Raw genomic sequence first — 21366 nt, 5'->3', positions numbered from 1 at the left:
TCCACAACAATGTGCCACGTGAGATGGAATTCACAGTCCACCAAATATTGCCTCTGCATAGAGCTGTGCACTAACAAAAGGCGACGATAGCACATGTGGCATTTTTAAAGAGATAAGGAATATTTTATTTTATTATTTTATTTTATTTTATTTTATTTTATTTTATTTTATTTTATTTTATTTTAATTTTGAGATAAGGAATTTAAATTGAAAGCAGGATTTCAAGACATGCAGTGCTTGCCGTAAAACAATTTAACCTAATCTAACTTAATCTGATGTGGTTTTTCCACTGGCCTTGACTATTATTTACTTTTCCTCAATTCTGTTCAAATACTTTTGCCCAATCTGGTGTTCCACAGAACGCTCTTCTCTCAAGATACTTACTTAGCGCACGGAAGATTTTGTGGCTAAATAAGTTTGGGAAATGTTCCATGTTATAGTTTCTGTTTGGTGTTTTGGTTTGGTTTTTTAAGATTTTATTTATTCATGGGAGACGCACAGAGAGAGAGGCAAAGACACAGGCAAAGGGGGAGAAGCAGGCTCCCCACAGGGAGCCCAACGTGGGACTCGATCCTAGGACCCTGGGGTTCATGCCCTGAGCCCAAGGCAGATGCTCAACCACTGAGCCACCCAGGTGCCCCTCTGTTGGTGTTTTAAAAAGCATTCAAGAACGTTAAAGGTCCTGGGAAGTCCTGCAGTAAAACATAATAACAAAAATCTCATTTTCCTTTAAGTCTGTATTTCTCAAAGTTCCCATACCTCAGCACACTTCCCAAATGGACACCTATCAAAATCCCACACAATGAAAAAAAAAAAAAAACAACCCACACAATGGATCCTCTGCAGCACGTGCGACAGGGACTTGTGCCGTAGCTTCACAAGTCTTCAGGCTCAGCTCCCATTTTCCAATGATTGTTGGAGATGCAGAGCAATTCTTTTACGACAGCCTGTTGCTTTGGCGTGCCCTCCTTTCATAAGCATGGTAATTTAAATAATCAGGAAAATAAAGAACTTGAACTCAAATCAAAACTTGCCAAATGTCAAACTTTATACAACTGTATTTTAGAAAGTAAGAGGATGATCTCCTTTTCCCTTTTAGGGTTTAACATGTGGATCAGCTGTTTTTCCTATAAGGGTTTTCACCCTAATGGCTGCTATTGGTCCAAATAACCACCTCCTCCTGCTCTAGACCATAAGCTCCATACAAGTGAGGGTTATTTTTTTGTTCCTTATTCAGGGACATATTTATAGGATGTAGAAGAGTGACTAATAATAGTAGGTACTCACTGAGTACACGAAAGAATGAGATCAAAATGGAGACAATTGTTTTTGTGATTTTGATTTATATCGTATTTGGCACTTGTTTTGTTAACAAGCCGGATGTGATTGTTTTCAGATGTTTCCTTGAAATGTTCTAATGACCATCTTAATGGACCCTATACTACGTAATAAACCTACTGGCTCAAAGTCAGAATTGTAAATAGGTCAGTGATGATCGTTGTTTTCACTGCTCACCTACATATTGTTTTACTGGAGGGGAAAAAAAATAAGAAAAAGGACAATCAAGTCCCCAGAATTCACTCTTGCCTCTAAATTAATCTTCTTGCGAGGGCAGTTTTTCCACAATTTACACTTCATTTCATGTAGTGTCCTGAAAGAGCTATGAAGTGACTTATTGAATCCCAGTTCCTTAACATTCCTATTGGTGCTAACAGTCGTGTGCATGGTTTCAAAAGTCAATGCGTTGTATCCTCAGTCAGAATGTGAGCAAGAAGGCGGACACCACCTCAAGACTTTTCAACAGAGGGACTTTAATGCAGGGGATTTATTACACCAGTGACGGAATTTCTGAGAACCACAGAGGGATGGTAAGGTAATCCAAAGTTGAACAGCAGGAAACCACGACCATCTATAGGCTAGAAAGAAGAAACGTGCAGCGGGACTGCTGCCAGGGAGTCCTCAGATGGGAGCCAAGACACACCTGTGAAGCAATGAAACCAAGGAGCTGGAGCCACAGAGGAGAAGCAAGTGTGGAGAAGCTGCCTTAGGTGGAGAGGAAGAGGAGGGCCCTCCTCATTCAGTTTAACTACCCCATTCAATCTCCAGCCAGTGTCTTCCTTTGTGAAAATTCAGCCAGAAGACAGCTGATCTGGGATCCTGGGAAACACAGACTGCAGGGCTCATGAAGTCTCTCCCTCTACGAGAGAGCTGAGCTCAAGAAATGCAAGGAACGGAGCCGACGTGCCCAAGCTCCCAGGCACCGCACCTTCAGGTGTATCAATTGTTTCCAAAATTTAAAGCATTTTTTTCAAAGGTTCTAGGTAGTGTTAACTGCTTGATGTCTTGTCTCAGCGGTTCTGCAATTCTAATCGATCAGTTACTGTTCTGGGAGGAACGTTTGCAGGACCATCTGGTAGAGACCATTGGAAAACTAGAAAAATCTTTCAAAAATAGAAATTGCCTAATGCAGTCCTTGCTCATGCCATCATGGGTTTTTAGGCATTTGATTGAAATATGCCAATAAAATGACTTTTGAAATGTTCCCTTTTCCAAGTTTCCGAGCCAGAAACAGAAGGCTTATCTTCCTGTTAGCATAGGCTACTGTTGTACTAGGTTCTCAATCCGAGAAACATAACGACAAGAAAATACATCCTGCTATGAAAGCTATTTGAGACTTGCATCGCTATAGGAGCAAGTCTAAAGGATGCCTCAAGATTCAGAAAATCAAGAAAACCCAAGAGGAACTTAACTGCTTGAATCCTTATGTCCGCTACTGCAGAGCATGTCATTGGATACTCCAGAAAATGAATATGTCTTGAAGTGCGTGGAGTGTGTGATTAAGTCCCCGAGCAGGGTGAGTGTGACATGATAATGCTTGACAAGCACTTGACGAGCTTAGATAGCAGGGAAAGGAGGAGATGGGCTCCTGTAGCAGAAGCAGGTAGGGCTTGAAGTACCAAAATGGACTTGGCAAATGGAAACGCTTGAATGCCTTTCTAGAAATAATTTCCTAATGGAATCATAAGTTAAGACCGTGGACTCGGTCTTCCAGAGGGGAGTGGTCGGAGCACAGGTTCCTGAAGTAAACGAAAGAAAAGGCGCCTGAGAATATACCGGAGGGAATACGGCCAAGGAGTCCGCCCCTGTTCGTTCTCTTCTTTAGGTTCAGCTTTAGAAAGGGCGGTGATCCGCGGGCACCTGCTAGGGGCGCGCTGTCTTAGCCCTCCCCAGGCGCGAAGCCGGGATTTAGGGAGGCTCAGGGTGGCTTGCTGGAAGCGCAGGCCGCTTAAGGGTGAGCGCTGGGCCTCGGGCCTCCGACCTAGGTCCTCCCTCATCGTCAGGGCCCAGCCACCGCAGCACACAGCCCGGGTCCAGGACTGTCGCTCGCAGCGAACCGAAGCTGGCGCCGATGCTGGAAGAGCTCCACATTTTCGGGGCTGACGTGGATTTAGCCTCAACGAAGGGAAGATGCCACCCCCTACAGAACCTTCCCACGGCGGCCTTAAGAGAAGCAAACGCTTCTGCAGTTACACTGCTGGGGGGGGGGGGTGGGCAGCCCCTTCACGGAAGGCTTCACCCCCACAGAGCTGGGTTTCTGCTCGCTGGGCTTCGTGCACGTGAGTCTGCTTAGTGGGACCTGAATCAGCGTGGAAACTTAGCTGCGATTGTAACTTGGTCTTCCTAGTTTCTACTACTCAGGAAAATGCATTAGAAGTAGATGGAGACGAGTGACTGGATGAGACCACACCTGTCTGCAGCAACTTTGGAAAAACCCACTTATTGAGATACAAGTAGAAACGTCTTAGATATACACGGTTTTGTTGTTTTGTTTTGTTTTGTTTTGTTGTTTTAATGATAAAACCACCGTTATGGATTTATTTGTAATGGCTTTTGGGAGCCCAATGCCGTAAAGGATTCTGAGGCCTTCCCTGAACCCAGTGAGAAAAAGTACTTGTTTTGATTTCTGATGTCCGCCACCACTGTGGGGGCGCTGGGGTCATGCCTCTGCCATTTTTTGGGAGGCAGGAGTATGTCTCAGACGTGTGTAAATAGGCCCCGAGTAAGGTTCTGTTAAATGAATAATGAATAAATTATGAACAAACCGTAAATGAATGACTTCTCGCTGGGACCTTCGGCAGGAATTAAAACAGTGCTGAGTTCCCCACTTTCTAGTCCTAATCTGTTTAACTGTACATCACCCCAGAGACTCAGAGAAGAAAGGGGATGCATTTAGGGGGATCAAAGAAGGTGACATTTAGAGGTTAAGGAGGCAGAAGGGGTTTCTCATTTAACTTAGGGAGAGAAAAATGTAGCGTGCCAGGAGGGGGTTCCAGCGGCCTTCTCCCCACGCCCCGCTTCGATAACGCTACCTGTCGCAGCAAAGCAACCCCCAGATCTCCAAGGCCTAGTGCAATGAGCGCGGGTTCCAGTTCCCGTATTGATCCGAGGCAGGTGCTCCTTGACCTTTCAAGCATCGCCCGGTCACCGGCGGGTGAAGAGCATGCGGGAGAGGCAGGTGGGAGAAGGCCCTTGCTTCCTAACGCGGCCCTCGAGGAGGCGATGCCCGCAGCTGACCGCAGTCCTTGGGGAGCGCTACTGTGTGGTCGCGCCTGGGGCAAGGGCCAGGCTGGGTGTCGGGATAGACAGTGTCCCCTGGCCACCTGCTTCCCGGCCACAGCTCCGGGCCGTCCTCCTGCGAGCGCGCTCACGGCCTGCAGCACCGGACTCACCCAGGGGTCTGTTAGAAGGGCAGACCCTCGGGCCTGACCGGAGTGGCTCCTGGAGGATGAGCCGAGGTGGCCCGGCGCGTCTGTAAGCCTGCCCTCCTCCAAGGGGCCTGGCCCCGGCCCACCTGTCGCCGCTGCCCTGCTGCCCGGTGTCACCGCGTCCCCACACCTCAGTGTTTGAGGCCTATCGCTGAGCACGAGGACTTCCACCCCCAGGGGTCCTGCTGCAGTGGCCGAGAGTCCTCTGAGCCAAATGCTGAGAGGGCAACGACCACGGCAGCCCCCGGGAAGGCCTGGGAGCGCGGCCTGCACAGCCCGGGGCCTACAGCAAGGCCTGCGAGGCCTATGAGGACAGTGAGGACAGCAAGGACAGCGAGGACAGCGAGGACAACGAGGCCAGAGAGGACAGCGAGGTCAGGGAGGACAGTGAGGCCAGAGAGGACAGCAAGGTCAGCAAAGACAGCGAGGACAGCGAGGCCGGAGAGGACAATGGGGACAACGAGGCCAGAGAGAACAGCAAGGCCAGCGAGGGCAACGAGGACAACAAGGCCGGAGAGGACAATGGGGACAACGAGGCCAGCGAGGCCAGTGACAGCAGCGGCCGGCAGTGCAGCCACAGTGTCAGGCTCAGCACCTCTGCGGCCCTGACCCCTGCCATCAGGGCTGCTGCTCAGTGCACTGTGCCCACCGTGCCCTCCTCCACTCCACCAGGGCCTTGTGTGAGTGGCCCTGCGAGGCCCATTTCCCAAGGGTCACCTCCCCCCTGACGCTCCGGTGACGATTCTGGCCGACGAGCCTCAAGTGCTTCCCGGGTTTTGCTCATGCGCCGTCTGCCTCCTGCATTCCTCTTCATTCTTACCCCAAGTGTGGACGGTATCTAGAAGCCTTAACCATCTGCCCCGTAGAGCCCCCGCAAGCTTGCTCTGGTGTTGGTGACCCGATTTTTCCTCTGTGAACACTGGTGCAAAAAGAAATCACGCAGAGCATCACCTGTGTAGACTCTTGCTCTAGCGTCTAGGCCCTGGTCAACCTATTGTCTTTTTTCTTCTAGGCTCAGGAGGTCAGTCCTATTGGGTGACGATGATAGGATTTCGTGAGAATCCGACACAAAGGACTCAGAGGCAGATCGAACCACCGAAAGCTCAGACTGTTAGACCACGGGGGGACCTTCCTGTGTGGCCTGCGGACACCGGCCGCACTTTGCCAGTCGGGCAGTGGCACAGCCTACGTGCAAGCGGCCCCAGCGCATGTCTCATAGGTAGGGCTGGGTGTCAGGGACGGGGGCGGGTGGCAGGGCCCTTACTTGCCTCGTCGGCCTAAGCTTGCGGTAGGAGTGGCAGCGTAGACACGCTGCTTCCTGAGCGCGGTTCCTGGACAACGAGGGGCGCCAAGGACAGGCGGCTTGGGATTAAAACTGGGGCGTAGCCCACGTACAGTAAAATGCCAGCTGCCTCCCTCGAGCATCGCGGAAACGAGCTGTTCGGGTTACAAGGTCCACAGCTGTAAAAATGGGTTCACTGAAACTATTTCTGGTGAACATCTTCGATGAAAATGCATCATGCTTCTCTGCCTTACTGAGCAGAACATTCGAATTTGATCTGGCTGCGACGACCCGACCACCAGTTCTTCTGAGGGGCTGTGTTGCCTTTGGGGCTCCGTGTTGGAACCTGTGCGGTTCCCGTTTGGAGTTCTCGTATCCGCTCTCCATCGTTCCCCTGTCTTCATGGACCCAGGCTGCCCGCCGTCACTTCCTGATGCTGCCGGTGTGTCCCCCCCCGCCCCCTCCGTGACCTGCCGCCTCCGGGGTGCTTGGACTGGGAGACTAACCAATCCTGCTTGTTAAGGTCGTGCCTGAAATATAAGCAAAATCGACTCTGCCTGTGAGCCCAGGAGCACGCCTATGCGAGCCGAGCGCGTGAGCTTTAGTATATGGCCTCTGCTTTGTCAGCGGCCCTTTTCTTGCTTGCTGGCTTCTGCCCCCCCTTCCCCCCGCTTCTTTCTCTCTCTGTCTCAGGAAAGTAGGGTGGCTGCGTTACTGACTTTCATGCAGGTGAAGTGTCTCTTTGCATCAGGTCGAGTCTGAACACAGGTGCTAGAATACTGACCACAGCTGGGACGTCACAGTCCTCCGGGGCTACTGAAAATCCTGGCCCTAAGACCTTGCGATTTTAGAGCTCTCCACCCTGTTCACAGCGTCCTCCCTACCGGCATTCGCGTCTGCCTTTTTGCTATAATGCTGATTTTGCATCATTTTTGTGGTCATATTGGCTGTAAAGTCGTCTTAAACTAACCTCACTAGCAAGTCAAAGGAAAAAAGACTGAGTCCTACAGAGGAGAAGTGGAAACGTCCAGCGTGTTGCTTGTACCCTCCTTTCCGAACATTTGCCTTTTCTCTCCTAGGCCGCGTGGCCTCGTGACAAAGACCCGCGATCATTAGCTCTTGTTTTGTTTACGGGTCCCCAAGGTGGACAACCACCACGGGCCCCTCCGTCCTCTTTGGTTCTCTGCCTGGGGGATAAGCTGCGGTAAGAGTGCACAGAAGGTGTGTACGTGTGACAACGACGGCGAAACACAAAGGACGGCGCAAATTCCATGCAGTGAGCAGAACGTGCTGCTCACAGTTCCTCCCGGGAGCATGAACTGCTCTTCAAGGCTTGTCCTTCTCGTCAGCCACAGAGCTTCGCATTCCACGAGCACCGGGTCGCTAAAATGCGTGTGATGGTAGCAGACGTGACCCCTGCCCAACGGCGCCTCGGACGGGCTTGTCTACTGCTTGGAGACCATGTGCCACCCACAGAGGAGAGGGCGCACCTTTGGGTTCGTCGCCGACGGCTGTGGGCGCTGTGATCCATCTCTCGAGGCCGGGACCGTTGGGGTGGCTGGGATCACCCGTTCCCGCCGCATCAGAACCAACCTGCGGCTCTGGGACAGGGGTGTGGGAGAACGGAAAACAGGTGTTCACAGCTTCCAGGGCAGCGGCGAGGGGCGCAGACGACCTGTCAGAGCTGCAGCAGCCGGGCGCGGAGGCCCAGAAGCCCACGGAGGCTGCGTGCGGGGATGGGAACCTCGGGGCCCTGCCAGGGCGGGAGGAAACCACCGGTACATGAAGTCCAGGCCTGGGGCCCGTGCGCTGGCCTTGCTGCTGGTGGGCTCGGCCTGGGACGGGCTCCTGGGCCCCAAGCCCTGCCGGCAGACGAGGCCCCCCCGGGGGAGGAAGAGCAAGAGTTGGTCTTCCAGCCATTCTTCCCACAGGCAGCCCAGCGTCGCTCCCCCAAGTGCGCATCGGGCTACGTTGCTCTACGCCCAGGCCCTCTCCTGGCCTCCCTGCGGGTGCGCCCCCGGGTTCCCCAGCGCGGGGCTCTGCGCGCTTCCCCGGGGACACGTCCGTCCCCTCCTTCCCTCTCACCTCCCTGTGTGTCCCGCGTACCTGCTGCACAGGCTTCTTCCAGGAATTGGAGAGAAATCGTGCCTTGCCTTGCCTCTGGGGCTTTGAGCAAGTTGTTCTTTCTCTTCCCTTTCCCCTGTTCTCTTTCGTGACCACGGTCTTCCATCACGGCCCTCAGGAGCAGTATGGGGCCTGGCACCACTGACCTGGCAGCCCCCCCCCGGTCTCCCACGAGGGCCCCGGAACAAGCCGTCCCAGCTTCCGTGCCTCCATCTCCGCGCTACGACCTAAGCCCTCTAAGGGCATCGATGGTTCCACCCAGCAGGGATGCAGGTGGCCGTTCTCGACACCGGGTGACCAGGACTGGCAGCAGAGCCTAAAGCCTAAAGGCTGCGCTTTGTGGCCAAGCTGCTTGTGTCTGAATCCCGGTGTCCTGTCCCGCGGAGTGCATGACCTCCTGTGCCTCCGCCCGGCGCCCGGCGCCGTCTGCTAGACGCACGAGAGGGTACTCTCGGGAGGGGATTCAGGCTAACGCAGCGAGCGCCCACACTGGTGCCCGCCACACAGCGCGCTCACCTGCATACGCTGCTAACGGGTGTCTCGTACATGCTCAGGGCTCCGGACGTGCCCCGGGTGCGATACAAAATCATGTAACTTGCAGGCCACTTAGAGGGATTGGCTTAATCCCTCTGAACCTCATGGATGCCCCTCTGAGGCAAGGTGACGGGCTCTGGGAGACACTCCCCCAAATCCGCGTAAGGGGCTCAGGGTCTCGTATTCTCTGCCAACCTGGCACGGTCTCCGGGACGGGCCCAGCTCCTCCTCATTCCTGGGGCCAGATCACACCGCTAAGGGTCTTGTGTCGTTCCCTTGTGTCTTTATTCCTTTCCTGGAACCCCAGTACTTCTGGGATTGGGGTCACCCGCAGGGCTCCTTCTGGTGTCCTGACGTCTAGAGCCTGTTCCTGGAGTCCAGGGCCTGCTGGGGCCCTGCCGCTCCTTGGATGCCGACCACCCATTCATGTTACCGTTGTCCGGGATGCTCACCCCACATTCCACCCGCCTGACCTTTCGGTGGCCCTGCCTGCACTGCTGCGGCCTTTTCTCCGCGTGGTATGTACGGCGGTGGCCTGTCAGGAAAATAGCAGGATCTGCCTCCTATTCCTTATTTTACTCTATGTAACGATTGCCTCAGTCTGAGACTCCTCCCTCAGTCTCATCTTGCCACCACCCAAACCCCTGTCCAACTTCCAAGGTATCACTAGTTTCACGCATGCCGTTTAGTAAATCAACACTTCGTACATCACCCGGTACCCGTCACAGCAGATGCCCTCCTTAATCCCCGTCACTCACTTAACCCACCCCCTACCCCATCTCCCCTCCAGCAAACCCTCAGTGTGTTCCCTACAGTTAAGAGTCTGCTTCTTGGTTTGCCTCTCTCTCTCTCTCTCTTTTTTTTCCCCTGTGATCATTGGGTTTTTTTCTTAAATTCCACACATGAGTGAGATCATATAGTATTCATCTTTCTCTGACTTATTTTGCGTAACGTTGTACTGTCTGGTTCTATCCACGTCATTGCAAATGGCAAGATCTCATTGTCTTTTATGGCTAATTATATTCCTCTGTGTGTGTGTGTGTGTGTGTGTGTGTGTGTGTGTGCGCGCTGCTTCTTCTTCACCCATTCACCTACCAATGGACACTTGGGCTGCTTCCGTAATTTGGCGATTATAAATAATGCTGCCATAAACATTGGGGTCCATGTATCATTTAGAATTAGTATTTTTGTCCTAGTAGTGCAATTGCTGGTTCATGGGGTGGTTCTATTTTTAACTTTGAGGACCCTCCACCCTGTCTTCCAGAGTGACTGCACCAGTTTGCATCCCCACCAACAGTGCAAGAGGCTCCCTTTTCTCCACATCGTCACCAACATGTTGTTTCTCGTGCTACTGATATCAGCTATTCTCACAGATGTGAGGTGACCTCTCAATGCAGTTTGGATTTGTATTTCCCTGATGATGAGTGACTTTGAGCATCTCTTCATGTGTCTGTTGGCCATCTGGATGTCTTCGTTGGAAAAATGTCTACTCATGTCTTCTTACCATCTTTTAATTGGATTATTTGTTTTTGATGCTGAACTTTGTAAGATCTTTATATATTTTGGATATTAATCCTTTATCAGATATGTCATTTGCAAACATCTCCCATTCTGCAGGTTGCCTTTTAGTTTTGTTGTTTCCTTCTCTGTGCAGATTTTACTTTGACAAGTTCCCAATAGATTAGTTTTGCTTTTGTTTCCTTTGCCTTAGGACACATGTCTAGTAAGAAGTTGCTATGGCTGATGTTCCTGCCTATGTTCTTCTCTGGGATTATAATGGTTTCCTATGTCACATGTAGGTCTTCAATCCATTTTGAATCTATTCTCATGTATAGTGTAAGAAAGTGGTCCAGTTTCACTCTTTTGCATGTTGCTGTCCAGTATTTCCAACACTCTTTGTCAAAGAAATGATCTTTTTTCCCATTGGATATTCTAGCTGCTTTCTCAAACACTAATTGACCATACGGTGGTGGACGAGGTGTTCTCTTTCAGTTAGTGGTCAGGAAGTTCTGTGTGCAGAAAAATAAGAATAGACAAACCTAAGTTTGAATCCCTCCACAATTTTCTCTCTCTCTGAACCTCATCCACACAGCGGAAGGAACAATATCAACCTTAGAGTGTCGCTGTAAGGATGAAGCTAGGGAATGCATATGAAGTGTCTGGCACAACGGAAGTCCACGTAGGGATATAATCAATGCATTCTCAGCTGTTCTTGCTAATCAGGGTCAGTGCACAGGAAGAATGCGTCATGGCGTGGTCATCTTTGACCGCAACCTGGTGAAATATTCCTTCTCAGCAGCAAACCCCAAGAGCTTGCACACTGGCTTGCTCGGGGGACCTCCGTTTCCTGCATTTTGGAGCTTCTGCCAGATGCACACAGGTCATTCTCACCTTTATATATATTGGTCATGCCAAAGACTGATGTTTATTTAATTCCCCCCCCCCCCCCAAATTTCATTCTCTTCATTCTTTCCTGAATACATGGAAGAATTATAATTTTCTTTTCTATAAAGTTTTTAATTTAAATTCAACTTAGTTAACATGTCGTGTATTATTAGTTTCAGGGGTGGAATTTAGTGATTCATCACTTACATACAACACCCAGTGCTGATTCCATCCTGTGCCCTCCTTAACGCCCATCACCCAGGTACTCCATCCCCCTACCCGTCTCCCCTCAGATGGAGCTAAGTGAAATAAGTCAGTCAGAGAAAGACAAATACCACCTGATTGCTATTTTTTCATTAGTGTAACGACATCTAAAGTCTTTTTACGGGATCCCTGGGTGGCGCAGTGGTTTGGCGCCTGCCTTTGGCCCAGGGCGCGATCCTGGAGACCCGGGATCGAATCCCACGTCGGGCTCCCGGTGCATGGAGCCTGCTTCTCCCTCTGCCTGTGTCTCTGCCTCTCTCTCTCTCTCTGTGACTCTCATAAATAAATAAATTAATTTAAAAAAATAAATAAATAAATAAAGTCTTTTTACCACTCCTTGAGGTCCTCCTCTCAGTTCTTTGTCTCTGTCATTAGTACTATCACTCCTACTCATTTGTTCACTCATTTATCCTTTTATTCATTCATTTTTTTCTCATCCATTCATATAGCAAATATGTGTTATACCTATTATGTGCCAGACCTGAGTTGGCACTGAGGAGCTAATAAGTATCCCAATGTGTTTAAGAGTAAGTGTTATGAAGTCAGAGACAGACCTTTGTTTGGCCTCTGACTCCACGGTGTCCTAGCTGGCTGACCTTAGGCAAGTCATTTTAAGTTCTCCAGACTTCAGTCTGCCATCTGTAAGATGGGGTAATATCAGTTCCTATTTTCCAGGATTGTTGTAAAAAACAAATAAGATAATTAATGAACGTTAAGCTTTTTAGTACACTGCCTGACATATAAGAAGTGTAAAGTATTCAATAGCTGCTAGTTTCTGAGGATAATGATGATTTTTTAAAGATTTATTTATTTTAGGGGGGCAGGGGGAAGGGAGAGAGAAGCAGCCTCCCTGCTGAGCACAGAGCCTGATGCTGGCTCCATCCCACAACCCTGAGATCACGACCTGAGCCGAAATCAAGACTTAGGCGCTCAGCGGACTGAGTCCTCCAGGGACCCCAATGATAATGATTTTTAATGACTCAGTCCTTCACGGAGCTCAGACTCCAGTAGGGATATCACATATGTTACCAAAGAGCCATTGAAAGTTTTTAAGCAAATTAATGACTGGGCTGTGATCATCTTTGATGGCTCATTTTCACTCTTCCTCTTCCACAGCCAGACCATAAGACCAGTAGATTTTTCCCTTAATTGTGTTTTACAGATCAGTCATTTTTTTTCTCTATCCCACTGAGATTTCTAATCTCTGGGAAATTGGCTGGAGATGGTTTGATTTACTATAGGTTTTGAAAGAACACTTGGCTCTTTTCTATGTGTCTCATTCGCTCCAGGAGACTAGCCCAGGTACCTTGTAACGGCAGTGTCAAGATTCAAGAGAGAGAAGACAGAAATGCATAAAACCTTGTTTTGTGTCTCTGCTGCTATCAGATTGTTTTTATTGGCCAAAACAATTCATGTGATCAAGACCAGAGTTAGAGTGGGAAAACATGACCAAAAACATGGATATAGGGAGGTTTGAAAACGTAGGTCCGCTAATCCAAACAATTTACCATTGTCTGCTTTCTGGCCACAGAAATATATGCTGTCATATATGAACTATGTTTACTCCCATATCCCAAGTCCTGGCATCATGCTTGAGGCTAGAGGATTGTGCCCCTCTTGATCCAAAAAATCATATACTATGGAGAAAAAGGTCATCTGTCCTATACCCGCCATATAGTAATGAAATGAAAGCAGGATGACCCATATAAATTTTCTAATCTGGAAAGGGAAAGAGTAGAAACTACATACCAGTCACTGGTCTTTAGCAATTCTAAACTTTTTCTGGGCAAATGTCTTGTTTTCCCCACTCTGGAGGTAATGTTCTTTGATTAGACTTCAGTTTTGCTCCCTGGGAATGGCTCCTAGTCCCTTGTTCTCCATGACTCTTGGGTCAGCTTTCAGGCATATTGTTTCTTTTCCACCCTTGTTGGATATTTCTGAAGAAAATATTGGAAATATTCCCGCTTTTTGCCTATAAAATATTGGAAGCACAAAGGTCTTCCTATAATTTTAAGACATTTTTCTACAGTCTCATTTCCTTTTAGTCCATATTGACAGAACATTGCCAATCGAACTGAATTAAAAATACTGTGTATTTCCTTTGACTATGATGTGATTCTACTTCATGAACTAAAAGTCACATCTTTAATACCCTTATAAGCCTTTTCATATAGCAGAGAAGTTCTACTAGGCCCTGCCTTAGTTTTTATTTATTTTTTTAGTTTCAGAGGTACAGCTTAGTGATCCATCAGTTGCACATAATGCCTAGTGCTCATTACATCAAGTTCTGATTTAATTCTTTCACAGATATTTACAAAGGGCCTTATAGCCACACCTATGATTTCGTCTTTTGTTTCCAAGCTATATTTTACTTTGAGAAATTTTCTGCTCCCCAAGGAGGCTAGGGATGAAGAATAGTTTTATGTTCCCTGCCAGAAAATCAAAAACCCTCTATATTTCCTCTGTGTTTGCTTATAAACTAGCTAGTTTTTTCTTTAGATCATCTCCTTCTTAGAGCAGTTACCAAATGCAGCCAATAAGAGCAGTCAGCACTTTCACCGTTTTGCCTAGAAATCTCATTGCTCAAATCCAAAAGCTCATTACTACATTTCCTCTTTGCTTAGTTACAATAGGTGACAGACTTACCAATTGTCTCACTGCTGTATGAAATGCGTTGCCATTTTTCTCATCTCCTTTTAAAGTTTTCTCACCATTCCAGCTTCTGTAGGCTGCTCTGACCCAAAGCCAATGTCACATATGCTATGTTTTAGTAGCGCAGAGCCCAAATGCAACACCACATTCTTTGTCAGCTTACTATGGTGTATCACAAACCACTGCAAGGCTTAGTGGCTTAAAATAACAACAATGTATTATTTCTCACCAGTCTATGGATTGGTAAAAGATTTTGCAGATCTGAGCTAAGCTCAATGCCTCAGTGCTCTTATATCTATGGTGAGCTGGAGAATCAGCGAGGACCTGCCTGACCCAGAGTGGCCTTCGCTGGAAATCTCAGCCCTCCTCCAAATATCTCTTACATTGAGTTTTTTAAGTGCATACATGGAATTTCATGCTTAAGAACATTTAGAGCCTGTATATGAGCTCAGCAGAGAAGGGGACTGTCAGTGATTTTAGCCACGAGTGAGAGGAATAGAAGAGATAATGTGCCCTGTAATGTGCCCTGATTTCTGTCTTGATCCCCGAGGTCTTCAACAGTACAGATCAGATCTCATTTATTATATTCATGCAGTATGACAGCCGATGCATATTAGATGCTTAATGAATATGCAGAATGAGTAATTGAGTGAATAAATGGAAAAAGAAGATGCCCGTATAGGGATGCAACATAGACTAGGTATTAACCAAGTATTGTTCTATCTGTTCAGATGTTTTTCTCTCCAGTTCTTAAGCCCACCCTGTAAAACACTCATCCTGTTATGTTTTTCCTCTAATACTAGGTAGACATATTTGCCTTTTCCTGTGACCTCTGTAGATGAAGGTCCTTCTTATGTCTACATGACAAAATGCATCAGTGTCCACTTGCTTCCAAATCACGTTCCAAATCACTAAACGTTAAGTAAGTGAATTAAGTAAATGAATGAGTGAATAAATGAACCAGACTTACACCATCCAAGGGCAATGACTTTCTCTAACTTGTTTATCCTGAACCATTGTATCAGTGTCCCCTATATGGTAGGCACTTAATATTTATTGAATTAGAAGTGAATAAATGAATGAGTTAGTGAATGAATTGAAAATAAATCTGAATTCATTATTTCTATTTCATTTCTATTTTCCAGTCTACATTATATTAGGAAATTCTTTTGTGATTAGTTCTAATAGTAATTTTTTTTTAAAATAGCCCAGGAACTCAATTCTATTATTATCCTAGTTTTCATTCTTGCTCAAAGACCTTTTCCCAGACAGTGAGAATGAGAAATTGTGCACTATGCTCACCAGGAGCTTCATTTTCAAAGTGAAATATTTCAGAGTTCCTTACAGGACAAATAGGATGTTGGAATCTTTTCAGGCCAAATGGGGTAGAAAGGACTAGAATCTGTGTCCTGAGTGGAGTAACTCGGGAGACCTCAAAAATCTTTTCCTTGACCCTGAATGTCTTCCTTCCTGCTGAAACGTATTCCCTACACTTGAGAGACTTGGGGGTTTAAAGCCATGGTTGTTGGACTTTATTGTCTGACTGAATTCCACTTCCCACTCTCCAAACACTCTATTTGGGTAGCCTGGAGGACGTCGCAGGAAACTATTTTATCAATCGCTTCACACTCATGATTCTGATATTGGTGGTCGATAGATCACACTTTTACAAACACTTTTTGTCTGTGTCTATTTACATGTACGTGTGTGTATGTGTGTGTGCAGAATGCAAAACAAAATGCCGTAAGGTGCTGTAAATGCTATGGTGAGTGTCTGTGTAGGATCCAGTGGGAACAGAAAAAAGGAAATTATCACCCTTTGTTTTTTTTTTTTTTTTTTTAAACTTTTAATTTTTTTTTTTTAATTTATTTATTATAGTCAGAGAGAGAGAGAGAGAGAGAGGCAGAGACACAGGCAGAGGGAGAAGCAGGCTCCATGCACTGGGAGCCCGATGTGGGATTCGATCCCGGGTCTCCAGGATCGCGCCCTGGGCCAAAGGCAGGCGCCAAACCGCTGCGCCACCCAGGGATCCCTCACCCTTTGCTAGAAGTCTCTAGACCCTTGTTTGGAATCTTGGCTGGGTGAACATTTTCTCTTTTGCAGTAACTTATAACTGTTTTAAGATATAAGGAGGGAACCCAAAGGACTAAGACATACATGGAAGTTGGCAAGGCTACTTCTTCCCTAGAAAATCCCAGAGGGTGCCCATCATGTGTTATATATTTCTGAGAACCCTCCCACTAGCCTTGCTGCTAGCAATGGTGATGGTAATGGTAATAATAATTATTGTTATAGTAATTATAATAATGAAAGCTCAGTGTGCTGGGCATGTGCCCCGGAGGTGGACAACAGAGATAAAGGGGTTACATGGGACAGATCTGTTCTGTAAGATCTCAGGAGAGCTCATTCCCAAACGAAGCAGTTAAAGCAATTTAGAAGAACAAAATTTTATCTATTGGGTACCATATCTGATCAGGTGTCTAAACCGGAACTTGAAGGTGCATGGTTTCACTTAGAACTCTATATTTGTCTTTCCCTCATTATCCCTGTAGGTGAGACCAATGGGAGGCAGAGGAGGAAAGGTGCTCTGTGAGTACTCAGTAATTCTAATATCACACAGCCTTGGGTAGTTGGAGATGTGTTTTATAAGCACTGTTAAGTTTGATCTCTTTTACGCCTCCTGCAATTATCTGTTGGAATTTTATAGGACTGTGGACATACCAAGAGGAAGGATTTAATTGTTAAGTACTTTCAGCCTAATTGGTTCTCAATTGGAAGGGAAGCCTTGGGTTTGGAAACATGCCACATGTTAGCAGAGCATGTCGGTTCATTGCCCACCTGTGGAGTTAACAGATACAAGAGAACATTCTGACTTGGCATCATTTTTGGCATCTGGTTGGCATATCTGTCTTCCGGGCGGCTCCTAGGGCTTTGTATTTGCCAGATGTACCTATGTTGGGCACAGACAGAGGCTTTTGCCAAGTCTCTTAGATACCTAGGCTAGGGTCCTAACTGTGGCAAATATTATGGGTGGGATGGAGTGCTGTAGCTATATTGCTATTCCCCGTGGAAATCCATGCCTGGGAAATTAAATGCTAATCAATCTAGTTTACAACATATATTTCACTGTATCTTTTCTCATAATCAATCCAACCGATGAGCCAGTTATTTGTGTTGCTAAATGCAAAAGCCCCACTTACGGAAAGAAACCAAGATCCAGAGAAAAATAAATGATTAAATAAATTATTTATCCTTATGATATTTTGTGCACAATCATTATAGTAATAATTTTGAATATTATTTTGTAATATGAAAAATTGCTCACAATAGGTTGTTAGATAATAATAGCCCTGGCATTTAGCTTTTTTCCAGAAAACAAAGTCCATAAAATAAATCCCACAAATCTTAATATACATTAAGTGCAAAGATTCTGGGATGAAACACCTTTTTCAAAGATACCTAAGTGCTGCATAGTTTTGGAAAATGTTACTTAATCTTAGGAAGACTATTCTTTAGTTCATAAAATGGGAATAATATCATAGTGCTCACTCCACAGAGTAGTTTCAGCTGTTCGGACATACTGATATATGTGAAATGCTAAATTCATTGCCTGGTATATAGTAAAAACTCAATGAATGCCATGATAAGTATACACATCAATACAAACACACACATACGTACGTAGACAAACATGCTTTTATGTACCTTCTCAGGTTTTCATTCTTGGTTATCAGCTTTGCCTTGCCCTACAGCTTCCTGCTATGAGTGCTAAGCTATGAGAAGTGGGAAGGGATCATCTGGAATTGCACTACAGTACTGTAGTCGCTGCCCATGCACAAGTAGCCACGGCGTACTTGAGATACGGCTAACCCAAACCGAGATAGATGTCCTGTAAGGGCAAAATCCGCACTGGATTTTGAAGATTGTGGAAAAAACATTTTGAAGATTGTGGGAAAAAGAGTGTAAAGCATCTCAGTAGCTTTCAATAACTGTTTACATGCTTAGAAGATATTCCTAATATAGCAAATGGTTAAGTATGTTATTAAATAAACTAATTACACCACTTTGGTAAACTCAAAGGCAACTATACAGACCCCCTATGACAACACGGATGGAATATTCTTCCCAAAATAATTATATTTCAAGCCACTCTTCTACTTCCTAGTCCTGCGCTTTCGGTTGTATATGCCTGACATTTCTGTTTGGATCCCACTGTCACCTTAAGCTCACCATGCCCTAAACCATATTTCCATTTTCTTCTCAACCGTATCCTATTTCTGACTTTCCTATTTCTGTTCTATTCTTACTGCTCTCATGACCTCACCTCCACTTGTCTGAATCATGTCAATAGACTTTCATCTGGGAGATTTTTATTACTTGACTCCTTTCAATCCCATTCTGCTTACCAAATCCAGATTCATCTTGCTAAAACATCACTTTAAAAAAAAAAAATTGCCTTCCTTTAAAAAACTTTCAACGATACCCATTTGCCTAGAACACCCACACTATGTGGCTTGGTATTATTCTGGTCTTCTTTCTAATTTCTTGGTCCAGATTTCTATTCTAGAAAATACTAATTATTCTCTATCCTTCAAACACAACTTCTGGGGATTGTAGAAATGAGCTTAGGTAGCTTGTATACAGGAAAAGGAGTAGGTTTTGCAAGTTGGTGGCATTGGAGGAAGAAGAGATTTCATGGGGGCATGTGGAAGTTGATATGCCTTTTAGATAAATTAAAATTTCCTTCTTAACTTATAAGAAGAGGATCTCAGATTTGGAATAGGAGGAAGGTATAGAAAAAGGGAATGGGGGGGTCATTCAACAATTTCTCAGGCTGTGAGCTTCTCCTTGTACTACAGAATGTGCTAGCTGTACAAAGGTGATGCTTCAGATTTGCAGTTATTTCGTCAACTATTCTGGGTTATTTTTCCAGGAAAGAGGGAGGTTTTGGAGTCTACCTTCAAAGTGTACATTTCTGTAAGTTTAATAAGATGAATGGAACTTCCCATGGCCCCAGATGTATTAATATTTCCCAGGCCTTGAGCTTGCGGCATTCTTTATGATTTCCAAATAGCTTTGTGGTCATTAGTTCATGGAATCGTCTCAGACCATGAGATTGACACATGGCAGGCAGCATTATTGCCACTTTGGAGAAAACCTGTATACAGAATTTAGCTGACTTACTCAGGGGCACAAACCTACATTTTGATATTAAACTCCATTGTTTTGCATTTGTAAAATGCGAAAATCGCCTATCACCTGAACTGTCCAGTCTTGACCTGTAAAGAAGTAGATTTTTCCTGGTTTATCTATAAGAATTAGTTTTTTACTTGCAGAGGTGAGTTTCCCCTGGGAAATCCGTGGCAAAGTTTTCATTATGTGCACTATCCAATTATTATTTACCTTGGTTTTTGGTTGAGGGAAAAAATAATATCTTGCTAATTCTTACCTTTACAATTCAAAGAAGTTTGACATATGCAGTAATCCAACCTTCGTTTCTAAATGTTTATTTTTTATTACAAAAGTAATGAATGTTCATTATAGTAATATTAGAAAATGCAGAAATATGAAAAAATAGAACTTATTTTTATTTTTTATTGAAGTGCAATTTGCACATAGTAAAATGCACGGATCTTAAGTGTACAGTTTGATTAGTTTTGAGCAGTGTTCACACCTGTGTGACCCACGCCCAAGTCAAGATATAAAACATTTTTATCACCTGGCAAGCTCCCTGATATCCCTTTCCTATCTCTCTCCGTGGCCTCCTTCCCTACCTGAGGCAACTTGTTCTGATATCTATCAGGAAGAGAAAATTTAAAACAAAAGAACACATAGGTCCTACCACTTACTGACAATCACAGCTTAATGCATCAGCAGCTTCGGCACCACTGACAATTTCCTTTGTAATAGCCCACAGCTTGGCTTGGCTTCCGAGGTGTGGCACTGCCATTACTCCTCTCACCTGACTAGCTGCTGCTTACTTCTCTGTTTCTATTCCCTTCTTCTCATCTTCCTAATCTCTATTTGAACTGGGTCGGTGCTTGGCTCTCTTCTACTCCTTATCTGCACACTCTTCCTAGTGATTTCATCCAGTCATATGGATTTCAGCATCATTTTTCCCTAAAAAAGGGTGGTTTCTAAATTTACATCCATAAATCTGACCTGTCCCTTGAACTTGAGTTCTATATCCTACTGTCTAGAACATTCTCACACCAGGGTCTGATATCTCAAAGATAACATCGCCCAAGTCAAAGCCTTGATGTGCACTTTCCAGCCTGCTCCTCCCCAGTGTCTCCATCTCAGAAAATGGAAACTCCAGTGGCTTGAGCCAAAAGGCTGGAGGGCATTCTTAACTCAACTCTTTCTTTCATGCCATATAATAAATCTGTTAGGAAATCCTGTCAGCTGTACTTCAGAATATGTGAGGGAATCTGACAGATGCTTAACATTTCCCACACTAACACCTGAATCCAGTCCACCCCCAACACTGTTCCCCTGGACTAATGCAGTCATTTTTTAAGTGGTTGACCTATCAGCCTGTAATCTAGTCTCCAACCAGCAGGTAGACACAGTCTTTTAAAATATAGAAGACTTCCCCCAAGCTGCAATCATTCTTTATATTTAATTTTAGATTTTGCTTTTTTTAATCACTCAATGCCATAATTAGATTTTTTTCACATCATTACAGTTTATAAACATAATTTTCAATGGCTGCATTGTTATTGTATGGTGATATACCATGATTTACTTATGCGTCTCTTCATCACTGGACATTTTGACTGTTATTTTATTTTTAAAGATTATTTATTTATTTATTAGAGAGAGAGAGATTAAGAGTGACAGAGCATGAGCAGGAGGAAAGGGAGGGGCAGAGAGATAAGCAGACTCTGTGCTGAGCACAGAGCCCAATGGGCTCCATCCCAGGACCCTGGGATTATGACATGAGCCAACATCAAGAGCCTGATGCTCAAATGACTGAGCCACCCAGGCACCCCTTGACTGTTATTTTAACTATTGTTAATAACCTTTCAGGCGATATCTTGGTACTCAAAGTCATTCATTCCTCATAGTTACAATACTGGATAGATACCCCGGAATTGCTAGGCTAAAGACTACAAACATTTTGAGGCTGTACCTACATATCGCCTAGTTGCTTTTCAAAGGAATAGACCAGTACTTCCACTGGTAGTACTAACGATAAAGAGATTTTTCCCCTAAATTTATTAACAACTTTATAGAGGATGTAAATGAAAGATCAGTATAATGTGGCTTGTATTTATTGGAGTCTAGCAAAATAGTTTATGTAAATTAGTTCAGAATTTATTTGCTATTACTAATTGTAAGTCAGTGCAGATAGTG

This window comes from Vulpes vulpes, chromosome 11 (genome assembly GCF_048418805.1).
Source record: "Vulpes vulpes isolate BD-2025 chromosome 11, VulVul3, whole genome shotgun sequence".
In the NCBI taxonomy this organism is placed as follows: Eukaryota; Metazoa; Chordata; class Mammalia; order Carnivora; family Canidae; genus Vulpes; species Vulpes vulpes.
The sequence above is the reverse complement of the archived record's forward strand: the minus strand, read 5'-3'. Positions refer to the sequence as shown.